This window comes from Chrysochloris asiatica, unplaced genomic scaffold (assembly GCF_000296735.1).
Source record: "Chrysochloris asiatica unplaced genomic scaffold, ChrAsi1.0 scaffold00025, whole genome shotgun sequence".
NCBI lineage: Eukaryota > Metazoa > Chordata > Mammalia > Afrosoricida > Chrysochloridae > Chrysochloris > Chrysochloris asiatica.
The window spans coordinates 4111614-4128519 of record NW_006408543.1 but is presented as its reverse complement, the minus strand read 5'-3'; positions in this window follow the sequence as shown (position 1 = coordinate 4128519).

The following is a 16906-nucleotide window of genomic DNA, read 5'->3' as shown; positions in this document are numbered from 1 at the left end:
TACTCGTCCCCGGACGAGTGAGATCAGAAACTGGAGGCCTGTCTCTCACTGATGCTGTCAGGGGTTTCCTGCTTAGGGTGGGAAGGAGAACCAGATGGTTTTGAGGTCCTTCTGGGAGACTTTATTTCTCTGTTTAGGCCCTTTCCGGAGACAAACTCAGAGTACTTTGGATCTGAAATTCAAAGATGCTTTAGACCCAACTCTGAGTAAGCACACAGAGTCCTTGAACTCTACTCATTGTCAGCAAAGAAAACATGGGGTGCTGTTGGTGGAATCCAGTCAGATGTGAGACCTTGTGGCCGAGCACTTCTGACCCCCAGGCCAAAATGATGGAATCAAATAAAAGACTGTACACCACTTAGAAAGCACTTGAATATTTATTAGCTTTTTCAGTCTTCCCAATAACAGTTGCTGGTGGGTTTGACCTGCCAACTTTGAGGTTAACAGTCCAGTGCTTATCTACAGTGCCACACAAGGACTTCTCATAACAACCCCAGGAGGCTGTGATCTATGGCCATCAACCCAACTTGAGCTCATGACCCCAGAGTGTGTGTCAGAGTAGAACTGTGCTCCAAGGGGGTTTTCAATGACAGATGTTTCGCAGGTAGATCACCAAACCTTGCTTCATTGGTGCCTCTGGGTGGACTTCAAGCTCCAACCCTTCAGTTAGAAGCTAAATGGGTTAACCATCTGCATACCCAGGGACATCCTGAGCCATTGCTTTCCCCATTTTACCAGGTGATGCACAAGAACAGAGGAATGGGAATTTGCACAGATGCACACAGCTAGTGAACAGTAAAACAGACTCAGATCCCAGCCAGTCTGGCTCACACTGCACTCTTTTGCAGATCTGGCCTCAAGAGATGCTGACCCCAGACCAAGGAGGCTTGTCACACTGCTCCTGCTACAAAATACAACTCAGGTGCATCTCTCTCTACACGATGCCTGACTGAGCATCAGCAACATTAATTGAGATGTACTATATATATATATTTTTTGTTTGTTTGTTTCCCTTTCCCCCATAACTGCACAAAGGCCTCTCAAAGGTATAGACTGTGCTCTTTTAGGTCCTTATATGGTATGGCACTGTAGGATAAGCACTGGACTCAAAGGTCATTTGAATCACAAAGGTCAGCAGCACCTCAGAAATCCTACACAGGGATGCTATGAGTCAGAACCGACTCAATGACATTTCACAACAAAACAATGCATATGATCAAGGATCAATCCTATTTAGATATTGTCTACTTAAAATGGGTGGCTATAAAGGCATGAAGTGACTGGCTTACAGGTTTTCAAGGGGGAGTTAAGTTTAAGAGTGAGTGGGGCAAGGTAGACTCCCCACTGAATGGTTTTCATTTTGTCTAGACGGGTCTGGTGAAAAGAGATGGGGATAAGATTTTTACGTTTCAATTGTTCAATAGTGAATAATTGTTACCATGACTAATTGTGACTGTCACAAGTGTAAAGGTAGAAGTTTTGTAACAAAAAGGGGGGAGTAGTTAAACTTACATTCCAGGAACAGAGGACCATAGAATCATCAAGGAAGAAGAGTATGAGTGGAATGTGGGACCCTATCCAGAGAAGCAGTGACACCAGAGATGGAGTCAGAGATGAGGACATGGAGAGAGGAAACAACTGAGGACTCTAGACTCATGGAAAGAGAAAGACTGTGTTGCCAGACAGGAGGCAGGCTTGCAGAATGCGTCCTTTGGTTGTTTAAAGGATTATATATTCCTGAGTGTTTTTGTGTAAATCCCTCCCCCCCCAACCAAAACAAAACAAAACAGACGGACTGGAAGCAAATACTGTTGAATGATGAAGCATGGAGGATGTGAAAGCAGGATAAAGCATAAGGAAGACTCGAGAAGAATTGGTGTCTGTGAGATATGATGTTGGCAAATAATATTGAATGTACCATGGACTTCCAGGAGAAAAAAAATACAAATCTGTCTTGGAAGAAGTGCAAACAGAATGCTCCTTAGAAGGGAGGATGGGGAGACTTCAACTCACATACTTTGGAAATGCTCTCAGGGGGGGACTAGAGAAGGACCTCATTCCTGGAGAAGGCATTACCTTGTTAATGTATAGGGTCATCAAAAATGAGAAGACCCTCAATTAGATGGACTGACACAATGGCAGTGACAGTAGGCTCAAGCATAGCAACAATTGTGAGGATAACGCAGGACAGGACAGTGCTTTCTTCTGTTGTAAATGGGGTTGCTGTGAGTTGGACTGACTCAGTGGCACCTAATAATAACACAACACTATGTACCAGATACTGGGCTCCATGCTGGGGAGACAACAGAGAGTATTTGTTAGGAGAAACAGAAAATAACTAGCTCAGCAAAGAACAATGCTTAAAAGGAAACTGAGAATCACATAGGAAAGAAGAGGAGAGGGAAGAAAAGGGAAGGGGCCAGAGTGCAAGGCAGGAGGCATGTGGGGAAAGAGCAGGCACAGTGGGGTATGAGAGAGAGGTCAAGAAGCTTGCATGGCCATAAAAAGCAGCTAAGACAGACAATGTTGGGTCTGAAGACCATGGGAAGTTGTTGGAGTTCCACCAACGGAAAGGCTGGGCTTGGCTTTGATTCTACTGACTTGATTACTGAGCACTCTAAGTTGATAGAAAAGTTTAGCAGCAAGTGCAGAAATCTCAGATCCTCCCCTCAAGGCCTCATAATTCTTTGCATCCCTGGAGCATTGATTCCAATGGGTGGATCAATAGGGAGACATTCCTAACTCCATAGTTTCAAGTCCAAACTCTAGAAAGGTCCTGTCTTTCTCTCATGTACCAAAGTCAAACCCACTACCATCACACAGATAAATGTTTACAGCACAGACAACCTCATCCTTTCCCCATGGTCCAGCTGGTAGATTTGAACTGCTGACCTTTGGTTAGGAACTCAACACTTCAGGCCCAGCACCACCAGGGCTCCTTTTGTGGTGTACGGTTCTATGGATTTTGATTAGAGCATCGCATCATGGATATGTCATTATGGTATCATAGAGAACACTTTCATCACCCTAAAAATGCCCTACTAACCATCCATGCATCCCCCTTTTCCCTGAGACCATGACCACTCTGGTATTTTCACTGTCTCTATGGTTCTGTCTTTACTAGAAGATCATAGGGACAGAATTGATAATACAGTCTGTAGACCTTTCTAAGTTATTTCCTTCACTTTGCAGTATGTACTTATGTTTTCCTTGACGTCATTTAGTAGCTTGAAAGTTCATTTCCTTTTATCACTGACTGAGTCTCAATCTGGAATAGGAAAAGTACTAGATGGTCAACCACTAATTCAGCAGTTCAAACCCACCAGCCACTTCTTGGAAGCCCTATGCAGGGTCGCTATGAATAAGAACGGGCTCGACAGTGCTTAACAACAACAAATATTATATTAAGGTCTTGGTGTGGACAGTAGGATAAACACTGAACTGCTAACAACAAAGTTGTTGGTTCAAACCCACCAGCCACTCTTTGGAAACCCAACACAGGGTTGCTATGAATCAGAACTGACTTGACAGTGCTTAACAACAACAACAAATATTCTATTAGAGTCTTGGTGTGGGCTATAAAAGAAACACTGAACTACTAATTGTCGAGACAGTGGTTCAAACCCATCAATTACTCCATGGGAGAAAGATGAGGCTTCTGCTTCTGTAAAGATTTATAGCCTCAGAAACCCTATACAGGGTCGCCATGAGTTGGAGCTGACTTGATGGCAAGGGATCTGCTTTTGGGGTTTTGGAATTCTCTATGAAGGACTCCTGGTGGCACCATGGTTACGTGCTCAGCTGAAAACCTGGAGACTGGCAGTTTGACTTCATCAGCTTCTCTGTGGGAGAAACATGAGGCAATCTGCCTTGGAGACACTATGGGGCATTTCTACCCCATCCTTAGGTTCACTGTGAATAAGAATCAATTCCAAGGCAGCAAGTGGGTGACACCATGGTCAAGTGCTTGGCTAGTGGCCACAAGGTCAGTGAATTGAACTTGCTCCATTAGAGAAAAGACGTGGTGACCTGCTCATGTTGAGCTTTACAGCCTAAGAAATGCTCTGGGGAAATTCTGATCTGTCCTGTAGGGTCCTGTGGCCACACCAACCCTATGGCACCATAACAACGGTAGTCCTTTACACAGATGCACCACGCTTGGTTCCTTCACCTGTTGTAGGACATGTATGTTGCTTCCAGCAATTGGATAATTAGGAGTAAGCTATAAACGTTTGTGTACAGATTTAGGGGTGGACATGAGTTCTCTACTCTTCTAGGTACATGCCCTGGAGTGTGATAGCTGGACCATGTACTGAAAGTATGCAGAGCTTTCGGAGGGTCTGGTCCTAGGGTCTAGGGACTCATTTGTCTGCTGGGTAGAAAAAAGACTGTAGGTGTCTTATTGTTTAATGTCATCGAGTTCCGAATCACAGCGACCTTGTATTGGATTTCTGAAGAGCAGCTGGTGGATTTGAACTGCTGATCATGCAGTTCACAGTCTAGTGCTGACTCTACAACACCACACTGGTGTCTTAGATTCCTAGAAACATCAATAACAAAACACCCCAGTATGAGTTCTGTAAAAAACAAACATGTCTTTTCTCTGAGTTCCACCACTATCGCCGCTACTAAAACTCACTACTGTGCAGTGGGTCCCAACTCACAGTGACGCTGAATGACAGAGTAGAACTGCCTTATGAGGTTTCCATGGCTGTAAATCTTTACAAAAACACACTGGCACATCTTTCTCCCATGGAGCAGCGAGGAGATTCAAACCACCAACCTTTCGGTTAGCAGGCAAGTTCTCACCCACTGCCCTACCAAGTGCTCTTCAGTGTGGAATAGAAGTGAAAAATCAGAGTGCTCTCTGTCTGCCTATTCTAGGGGACACTCTTCTCATCTTTTGTTTCTGTAACCCCAGGTGCTTCATGAGGGACCCTCACAAGCTTCAAGTCTCCCTGTGTGTGACCCTCATTTTAGAAAACATCTTTCAGAAGGCATTAGGATTGGGATTCACCTTTAACTCAACTGCTTATTTCTGCAAGGTGAAATCTCATTTCCCTCAACCCATGTCTCATACAAAGCTACTGGGGTGAAAATGGCAACAGAGCTTTGGGGGAATTCAGTCCATATTCCGGCCATAGCACTGGGTGAGAAGATCAATTAGGCAAGGCAGAGTAGGGGCCGCAGAGGCAATCAGAGGCTTGGTCAAAAGTCCACATTTGGAAAAGAAATCCATTTTGCATGTTGACTCTCATCCATGATTGTGTGTGTGAATCAGCACTCTGTCTTTAAAAGAAAGGTGGAAGATTTGGGCCAACATGACCTTTGGGTTCAATTCCAGCTGGATGCTTAGAAAATACTCAGTTCAAACAACCAGTCCCAGGTTCAAAAGGCCTCCTCCTGTTTCCACAATTCAAAAAGATGGTTTCGTACCTTTTCCAAACCTAACAATTTAGCAGAGTTTTCCTTTGCAGTAATTATGCAATGATCAATGTCCCGTCTCCTCTAGGGAAAAACCTACTAAATAGATATTCTCTCAAAAATTGTGTTTATTGTTATAAACTAGGACAAGTGAGGTGCTGCTTCTTAGATAGTAACGTATAATTTACCTCGTGCACATCTTTCTTTAAACTTGTGGTTACCTTGTCTTAAGGTAAGGAATGGCAAACAGTGAATTATTGTCATTATCTTATAATCAAATACAGAGCCACCAACAATGGGTGCCATTATGTCATAATGGGGAAATACCCAACCGGTACCACCACGGTAACGAGGGGAGCAAAATGTCATCATGCTCTGACGTGCCTCCCCTTATTTTCAGTGCCAATTACAACTGCTTGCAAATGTTTTCCCCTGCATTGTCTGGAACCCCGTTAACAAAATGATTGCTTAGCAAACATGATCTGGCAGCAGGAGCAGAGAAATTCTGCTCCTGGAAAATACCAACTAGGAAAAGGAAGGCTAATCCTTTCTGGATTCTGGGGAGACTGGGAGGAGGGGGAAGGAGAAATGCAGGAGGTCTTGGGGAAAAGGGAGGTTGGGTGAGAACCATGAAGCACCATTATAAAGAATGCTTTCTCATCGCTCCCTGCATAGTGTCATGGAGTAGGTGCTTCTTGCTTCGATCTGCAAAGGAAGACATTGAGACTTAGATTAAATAATTCCCCAAGGAAGCTGTACTAGTCAGGGATCTCCCAAGAATGAAAATAAACAAGAGATAGATAGGTAAGTAGGTAGGTGTGAGTAGCCAAGTATGAAGATGTATGATAGATAGATAGATAGATAGATAGATAGATAGATAGATAGATAGATAGATGATAGATAGATAGATGATAGATAGATAGATAGATAGATAGATAGATAGATAGATAGATAGATGATAGATAGATAGATAGATAGATAGATAGATAGATAGATAGATACCAAAACCAAAACCAAATCCATTAATGTCAAGTCAGTTCTGACCCATTGCAGCATGATAGACAGACTAGACCACCCTTTTGGGTTTCCAAGACTTTGAATCTACCCCTTTGGGTTTCCAATATTGTAAATCTTTATAGGAACTCCCAGTCTCAACTTTCTCCCACAAAGCAACTGGTGGGTTTGAACCATATATCTCAAAGTTGTAGTTCAACACTTAACCCACAGTGCCACCAGAACTCATTTTTGGATAGTTAGATGAATTAATGTTTTGAATGTTTAACTCAGAGCATCCTTGAAGGTTTTCTAAGTAGCAGCTGGTGGGTTTGAACCACCACTGTTAGCAGTCCAGTGCTCATCCTATAACACCACACCAAAATAGATACATGTCTATACCTATGTTACACTGTAAGATCAGCGGTAGATTGCAACCCACAAGATCAAGAATTCAAAACCACCAGCTGCTCCTCGGAAATTCTACACAAGGTCGCTATGAATCAGAAATGATTTGACAGCACTTAACAAAAACAACAATTGTATTATATCTCTATCTGGACTGCTAACAGCAAGGTCAGCAGTTCAAACCCACCAATTGCTCCTTGGAAAGCCTATACAGGGTCGCTATGACTGGAATTGAATCAACAGCACTTAGCAATCACAAACAAACAAAACAAATCAATAAGCTCCTGTAAACCCATTGCCCTTGAGTGAATTCTGACTCAGACAGACAGTAAAAGACAGAACGGAACTGCCGCACACGATTCCTAACCCTTTAATCTTGTCACAAAGAAAAGGAATGGACTCAAAGACAATGGGTAGGTAACCTTTATAGAAGCCAACTAAGACATCTTTCCACCAAGGAGAGGATGGTGGAGTTCAAGCCACTAGCCTTTCAGTTAGCAGTCAGGTGCTTAGCCACTGTACCACCAGGGTTCATAGCTCTGTCTCTATACCAGTTGCTATCCAGTTGATCCTGACTCATGTCAATTCTAGGTGTGTCAGAGTATAACAGTACTCCAAAGGGTTTTTAGTGTCTGATTGTTTGGAAGTAGATAACCAGGCCTTTCTTCTGAGGTACCTCTGGATAGACTTGAATCTCCAAACCTTTGACTAGGTGCAGAACACATTAGCATTTGAAGCACCCAGGGTCTCACATCTCTGTCTCTGTCACTCTCTGTTCCTAAATACATCTACATCTCCATCTCTATCTGCATCTCCATCTCTATCTGCATCTCCATCTCTATCTCCATCTCCATCTCTATCTGCATCTCCATCTCTATCTGCATCTCCATCTCCATCTCTATCTACATCTCCATCTCTATCTGCATCTCCATCTCTATCTGCATCTACATCTCCATCTCTATCTACATCTCCATCTCTATCTACATCTACATTTCTATCTGCATCTAATTGTGTCATTCAATTGTGAGCATTGATACGTCCAAAATTAGTAGGTCAGGTGGGCTGGAAACTCAAGCACAACTGGATACTGCAATCTTGAGGCAGGAAGTCTCAGTTTTTGCTCTTAAGAATGTCATTTGACTAGATGAAATCCATCCACATCATCAAAGAAGATCTCCTTTGCTTAGAGTGAACTGATGGCAGCTGCTAATCACATCAGTCAAATACCTTCCAGTCACATCTCAGCCAGTCTTTGACAAAACAACTGGGCATGTTAGCCTGGGCAGATGAACACCTGAAATTTACCATCCGAGAAACACAGCCATGAAACAAGTGCAGGGACATCCCACACTGGAATCCACACTGGATTTCTGATGTTGAGTCTTTGAGCCTGCGTATCCACAGAGAGCTAGAGCCTTGCCTTGCCATCTGCTCGTCCCCATTCAATCATCGCACCCAGTGTAATGTTGTCATATGTTTTAACTGTAAGTTTTTTCAATGAATTAACAAAAAGTCCCTATGCTGGGATACCCTATGCTGGGATACTGTTAGCTCCCTATGCTGGGAGCTAACACCATGGCTCACCTGGTTAGCTTTACACTCTGTCTTGCCCACTACATTTTGTTTGATTGTGTTTCATGCTCTCAGATCACCAATCAACAAAGTATCATCCACAGACTCAATTGGACCCATGCATTGGGGGGTGGGGGTGGGGGTGGGGAACACTGTTGTTGTTGTTGTTGATGTTAAGTGCCATCAAGTCAGTTTCAGCCCACTGTGACCCATTTTAACAGAATGAAATAGTGTCTGCTCCTGAGACCCTCACAATCCTTGCTGTGTTTGAGCTCATTGCTGCAACCACACTGTCAATCCATCTCATTGGGGGTCATCCTCTTTTTCACTGACCTTACCAAGCATGATGTTCTTCTTCAAAAACAGGTCCCTCCTGATAACAGGTCCAAAGTGTGTGAGACAAAGGCTTGCCAGCCTCACCTCCAGGTAGCTTACTGGTTGCACTTCTTCCAAGACAGATGTATCCATCCTCCTGGCGGTCTGTGGTATATTCAATAATCTTTTTCAACATCTCAGCCCTCCTAAATAGAAATTTCCCACCAGGAAGGAAGTTGATGGTTGGTACCTAGCTTTTTTTCACTTCTGTATCTCAAAAGTCAACAAGAATTCCTGGCACCTTGTTAGACGCTGCTGGTGCAGTTCCAACACACAGTGTCATAATATGCAACAGAACGAAACACCACCTGGTTCTGCGTCATCCTCACCCTCATTGCAGCCTGCTAGGTGTTCTCTCATGGACTTACTGGTGAAGGTCAGAGACCACAGCCTTCGTTATGGATTGTGCCTCAGCTGAAAGAAATGAACATCCTCACAACTGGGCCAATGAATAACATCATGACAAAAGGAGAAAAGATTGAAGTGATCAAATAGTTTATTTTCCTTGGGATCTACAATCAAGGCTCATGAAAGCCCTGTCCTACACCAGTCCTACATCCAGAGTTATACAATCTTCTGTGTTGTCTAAGTGACGATGTTCACTCTCAAGAGATTGGGAGATTTGACTGCTAATCAAAAAAATCAAAGGGCATATTTCATTGGGTAAATTGACTGCAAAAGACATCTTTAAAGAATTCAAGATCAAAGATGTCACCTTGAAGACTAAGGTGTGCCTGACCCAAGCCATGCTATTTTCAATCGCCTTATATGTGTTTGAGAGCACTGAATAGGGAAGACCAAAGAAGAATTAATGCATTTGAGTTATGGTGTTGGAGAAGAATATTGAAAGTACCGTGGACTGCCAGAGGAACAAGCAATCTGTCTTGGAAGACGTACAGCCAGAATGCTCCTTAGAAGCGAGGAGGGTGAGACTTCACGGCTCATACTTAGGACATGCTACCAGGAAGGACCAGGCCCTGGAGAAGGGCATTATGCTTGGTAAAATGGAGGGTCAATGACAAAGAGGAAGATCCCCAACTAGATGGACTGACACAGTGGCAGCAGCAATGGACTCAAATATAACAAGTATGCAAATGACTGAGGATGAGGCAGTGTTATGTTTTGTTTTGTTTTGTTGTACATAGGGTTCCTGTGCATTGAACCAACTCGATCTCAAACAACAAGTGTTCAATAAATGTGTGTTGTTTAATTGAATAGAGTAGTGAATGGAAAAGCTAGAATTTATCTAATTGAGGGTTATACTAAGTCTGAATGACAGGGGGCATCGGTAGCTGAGTGGTAGAACCCTCACCTTAAAGAAGGCCTGGCTTCCATCCTTGGGTAATGTGTGTCATCTATCAGAGGAGACTAACCTGTTGCTGAGCAGAGCTTCCAGATGGAAGGAAGGCCAGTGGAAACTCTATGAATCACAGTGGTCCCATCAGCAGTTGATCTGAGCAGCATTTTGTCTCTGTTCCTGGGGTCACCATGAGTGCATCTGAAACAGGGACAACTCACAACTGGAAAATCTGATGAGGCTTGTGGACATATTCTAGGAAGAATGTACATCTACCACCATTTTCCATATAACCTTAAGGTTCCACAGCTCTTGGAAACCAGAGGAGCTCACGCTATGCCATCTCTGAGTGGGGATGTTCTATAGCAAGAGGTTGGGGGATTTGTTTAAGGCCAGCAGGCTCTGGGGCCAGTTTTGGCTAGAGCTGGGCTTTCTCATCTTCTGTTGCTCTTTTTTTTCTCTCCCCCTGCACTTTCAGAACAAGCTATCAGTCGTCCAATTTGATTGGGTGGTTGAGCATTTCATTCGATTTACATTCAAAGTCCTGATTTTAATTTTTCTAATATTCCCATTAATAACATCTGTTTAAGCCATCAGCGGGGTGCCCAATGATAAAATGTCTTTGAAATGGGAAATGAATGCAAATAATTAAAAGAGAAAAAAAAAATCTGGAGAAGGTTATCTATTTGCCAGGTTTGGCATAAAAAAAAAAAAAAAAAAAGTCTTAGAATACCAATGTTTAGGATAATAAAATATATGAATGTGGGGTTTTTTTGTTGTTATTGTTGTTATTTTTAAGCAAATGAATTCCAATAATAATTGTATTAGTGTATGTGAGCTTCATCATTCTTTCGGGAGGCGTCAGCATCAGTCTTCCGTGTGTACGTAGAGCATGGATGAGGGTCTACTCCAGCTAAGCATCTAGACTGGGCAGATGCTGAGAAGACAACATGGGAGCAGTTCAATCCTCAAGAGGGACCCAGTTTAGTAGGCATCTTAGTTAACTGGCGTTGCTGCAGTAGAAAAGAATCAAGTGACGTATCGCATTAGGTCAATCTGCTGTACAAGATCCCTTAACAGAAGTGTTCAAGAGCAAAGATGTCAGCTTGAGGACTAAGGTGCACCTGACCCAAGCCATGGTATTTTCAATAACCTCATATGCATGCGTAAGTTTGACAATAAATAAGGAAGACCTTAGATGAATCAATGCATCTGAATTATAGTGTTAGAGACTACTGAAAGTACCATGGACTGCCAGAAGAAGAAACAAATCCGTGTTGGAAAAAATACAACTTGAATTTTCCTTAGAAGCCAAGATAGCCAGACTTTGTGTCTCATATTTCAGACATATTATCAGGAAGGACCAGTCTCTGGAGAAAGACACCATGTTCGTTAAAGTGAAGGGTCAGTGAAGAAGAGGGAGACCCCCAATGAGATGGATTGGCACGGTGGCGTAGCAACAATTGTGAGGATGATGCAAGACGAGGCAGTGTTTCGTTCTGTTGTACGTAGGGTCATTATGGGTTGGAAATGACTCGTAGGCACCTAACAACAACAAGCTGTTACAGAAATACCTCAAGTGGGCAGTTTTAAAGGACAGAGCTTCCTTTTCACACAGTCCTAGAGGCCACAAGTCCAAGTCAAGGGCTGGCACTGTTGGTTCCTTTCGTGTTGGTAGCCCTGGGTGTGTCTTGATTCTCTACGGATACTTAAAGGACACCATATTATCCCCTTTTGCTTCAGTCTGTGATTTCAATGGGCACTAGCAGCAACAACCACCACACACTGTGCTCAGAATGCTGTGCCTTCCTTTGGCTCAGTAGGTTAAGTATTGAATTGCTATTCTCAAGGTCGGCAGTTCAAACCCACCAGCCACTCCAAGGGAAATATATGAGGCTGTGTGCTCCCATAAAGATTTGCAGTCTTATAAATTCCAATCTGTGTCACTGGATTAATGTGAGTTGGAATCATCTGGACGGCAGTGGATTTAGAATTTCAATCTGGTTTATTTGTTTAACTTTTTATTATAATTTGGTACAAAGCTTGCAGAACAAACTGGTTTTCCCCTTTTGTTAATCTTGATAATTCCTACACATTTTGGTTCGTGACATTGACTGCAAGTCCCACAACGTACTTAACAGCACTCTTGCTACCTCCTCCTGTGGTTCCCGTTTTCACTTGTATGGCCCTGTCCTTTCCTGTCCTCAGAGCTCCCTGGGGAAATGTTGCCCTTTGGGCGTGTGTAGTTGATTGTTCTAATAAGTGCATATCTCTTTGATGTGATAGTTTACTTTATAGGCTGTCTGTCCTTTGGCTGAAACCTGAGCCACAGGGCTGAGTCAATTCCAGGCTGGAAGGGTATCTAAGGGCTCTGCCCTCCTTTGTTGGATCCTCAGAACCCCAGGCCATGAGGTACACTGAGGAACTTTACAGATGGAGAGAGACCATTGTGGAGAACATAAATCACCTACTTGAACTGACACCAACGGTCAGTGGCAGATCAAAGATTAGTGTCCAGTTCTACGTGGTTTGATGCCACTAGACCATTCAGTAAGATTATAATCATCACTATTATAATCCTGCTTTCTATTTATAAAGCACTGTTTTTTTCAGCCCTCAAAGGTCCCTGGTAGTCCTGTGTGCATTTGCATTTTTCCAACAGCCCAAGGGAACAGATCAAAGTTCCATTTCACAGAGAGGGAAGTTGAGGGTCATCTACTTGTCCAAGGTCACAGGGTTGAATCTTGGAAGATGGTGGGTGTGGTTCAGGGCTACGGTTGCTTATACTCAAACCCTCTCTCTTTGCTACCTCTTCTCATCCATGTCTGAAAATGACCAACTCTAGCCAAAATTGCTATTGAGGTTTTGTTATTATTGTTATTAAAATGTTACTGTTTACCTTGTCACCAGGTTTATTTTTAAATGAGATTGTTTTTTAAAAAATTGCAATGTTCAAATGAACTCACCTCCGCTGAGAAAACAGAATAAGATAGATGGTCCCATTTTAATGAGAATCTCCCATATACTTATATTCCTGGCAAGCACTGAATGGGGTGGTTAAAATTACGTTTAAAAAAAGACCAAAATGTATTTTAATATTTCTTTCCAGTTTGGCAGATACAGATATATGCAAATCCAAAATTTAAATAAATCTGTTGTTTTTGTTGTTGAATGCCGTCGATTCCGACCCATAGTGACCCTGTATAGGGTATCTTGTTGTTGTTGAGTGTCGTCAAGTAATCCAACCCATAACGACCCTATATAGGGTTTCCAAGGAGAAGCTGTTGAACTTCCTGTAGTAACCCCTAATTTGAGGAGAACAGCAGTTGGTGCAGCTATGAGGCTGCAGAGATAGGACTTGGTCCTTTGGGTGACAGATAGACCTGACCTCCCAAACAGTGGCCTCAACCAAAGCACTTGGCCCCCAGGGGACATCTGACAACGTCTGAAGATGCTTGGGGTTGCCCCCATTGGGAAGGGTGAGTCCAGGGGGCTTCAAAACATTATAAAATGCACAGCAAAGAGCCATCTGACCTGAAATCTCAAGGTATGGAAGTGAAGGACCCCAGCAGTAATCTTAGGATGGAGAAAATGTTGAAAAAGCCCTCAGAACCAGGACTTGAGTAACTATGGGAATGGTACCAGCTTCATCACTGTCGTTCCTTGATGTTGTCTGGGATGCCCTTCAGTCTTGATCAGCAATATAAAGGGTGTTCAAAAGGTTTATGGGAAAATGGAATGAAAAGATAATAGTATTTCTCTGGAACTCCTGGAAATGCACCCACCTCTCCCGCCTACTCCAGCACATTCAGCCTCCATGGTCCTCCTACAAACTGCCCTGTGTGTCCAGGCCCACGTCAGTGGAGGTTACCCCTCATCACACACACACACACACACACACAAACACACACAAACACACACCACTCATACACACCTGAGTCATGCAGGTACATTCACACAGGCATACTCTAATACAGCCATACATGTATAGACATTGCATGCACAAGCATACAGTTACACATACCTACACACATGTGCACATGCAGGCACATTCTAACATGCACATACACATCAACACGGGCATATCCACACACACACGTACCCACACACTTACATAGATCCATTTACACACACATTCAAGTGCATACACACGCTTACCTAAATCCATTTACACAAACACAGACATACACACACTCACATGCACCCCCCCACACACACATGTATCCATACACCCTAACGTCCATCCATTTACACATACTCAAAGGTATGCTCACACACATACACACACTCACATGTACCCACACACACTTACATAGATCCATTTATACACACACACAGGCATACTCACACACACATTCACATGTACCCACACACACTTACATAGATCCATTTACACACAGGCATACTCACACACACATTCACATGTACCCACGCACACTTACATAGATCCTTTTACACACACACAGGCATACTCACGCATATCCGCACATATACCCACTTGTTAAGTGCCATAGAATTGGTTCTGATTGATAGCAGCTCTGTATAGGATTTCCAAGGAGCAGCTGATGAGTTTGAACTACCGACCTTGTGGTTCTTAATGACCTTGTGGTCCAGTGCTTCTCCAGGTATGCTTACATACAAGCACACACCTGCATGCATGCACACACTCATTCACACTCACAATGCATGCTAATACACCATTAATTTCTCTCTCCCACACATGCACTTTCACTCTCATGAATACACACCTTCACACACACTCCCACCCTCACACCACTGAGTCCTGTCCTTACATTTAAGCAACCCCTCCTTCTGAAAACCTTCACAGACCCCCATACCCTCAGTCTCTGCCAGATTAAGTGCCCCTCCCCTGAGCTCCCACCAAGGGTACATTTCGGTGACACTGCCCACGGTAGTCCTTTCCTATCGTGTGTCTCCCACACCAAGCAGTTCTCCTTAAGGCCCAGCATGACTTGGCAGACAGTTAGTAGGAGCCACATAGAGGGTCCCTGCCTAAGTCAGGGCCTGGACCCTGAGTCCCTGGCAAAGACTATCAGGCCTCAGATTGTGAGGGATTAGGGCATCTGAGGTCCCCTAGCTGGGGCTTGGTGGGCATGATGGGGTTAATTGTCCTGACAGATAGGTAGTTCCAGGGTGAAGGCCCTCTACCCAGAAACCTGTACAGTGGGCCCTATGTTGAGTGAGGGATCTGCATGCTTCCTACCTGGAACCCTCGCCCCCTGGCACTCAAGACCGTGTCCGGTTGATTCCCAAACTGACCCCTTCTTGCCCCTTCTCTCCATGTAGTTTCCATAGTGACAGCTGCCCCCCACTCCCAGGTCAGTCCCCAGTCTCCTTGCTGAGCTCTGGGACACCAGAAAGCTAGCACTTTCCAGGCCACCACAATTGCAGAGTGGCTTGCTGACGATCTCCTCTTTTTTTTTTTTTTTCCTTCCCTCATCTTCACATTTACATGAAACAAGCAAAGCTTTTAGTCTCCGTGGTTCAGGCAAACGCATTAAAAAGATGAACATTTTAGTTAATGTTCTAAGAAGATTTCCAAAAGCAGTTCTGATTCTGTTCTATTAGCATTAATTAATTTCCAGACTTGGACCAGCCGCTCGACTAGGGGAATGTATATTTTAATCAATTTCTCAGCGCTGCTCTGAGCTGATTCAAGGTGGCTGTGTGGGTGATAGCTGTTCTGTCCCTTCCCTTTAACTCAAGGCCCCCCCACTTTATGCCTCACTGTCTGGGAATGTTGACCGATACCCATGGAATCACCTGGAGTAGCTATTCAGAGCTAAATGGCTTCGCCTGGAAACCGAAACAGCCCTGCCTCTCAGGGAGTGTTGCGGATAGTCTCATGCCAGGGAAATGGCCTGAGAAGCAAAGAGAAGAGCAGATGTCATTTCGGGTCACTGCACAATGAGCATCATGCACAACTGTTGGTGGCAGTCTTGGTTGGTGAATATGGATCTCGTTCCTGACCTCTGCTGGGAGGCTAGCCCAGGAAACTCCCCAGTCCACTTCGGCTGTTGCCATTGATGTGGACACTCTGGATAATGCAGCAAACATTATCCACAGCTCTATGACCTCATTCACACTGGTTTTAGTGTTGTTATGCTGGGCATGTGGATGACTCATTTTTCCAGTCCTTGTGACTGCACAAGTTTCTTCAGCACCAAATTCTGCATTAAACTCCACTCAGGTCCTCAGAGCAGCAATGCAGTAGTGTGCACATGGTCAGTGAGCCAGACTTCCCTGAGGAAAAAGCCCAAATTCTTCTTAAAATGGGACAACACACTGCATGTAGACACCGATCACTTCTTCATGTAGTCCTTGTGTATGGTAAGGTGCCCTTGTGGGTGTACTTCCCTGTGAAGAAGTCAGCACATGTATCAATCCGCACTGGAATTAAGCAAATATGGAGAAACATCAGCGCGTGTGTATATTTGAGCAAACATGAGTGTTTACGCTATGTCCAATGCATGTGCAAGTAGGTCAGTTATATAAGAGGAAATGGATGGACACAGTGGTCACACCAATGACTCAAATGTAACAATGATTTTGTGAGGATGGTGCTAGACCAGGAAGTGGGTGTTTTTTTCCTTCCAGGAAGTGTTTTGCTCTGTTGAATTGACTCAACTTGATGGTACCTAACAACAACAATGGAAGAAGGATGACACTGTCTGCTCCCATAAAGATGTATAGCCTCAGGAACCCTATTTAGGTTCACTGTGAGTTAGAAGTGACTCAACGGCAAAGAATAATAGCACCAAGAACATAGGTGCATGTGGGCATGATCATGTGATATGTGAAGACTTGGTACATATA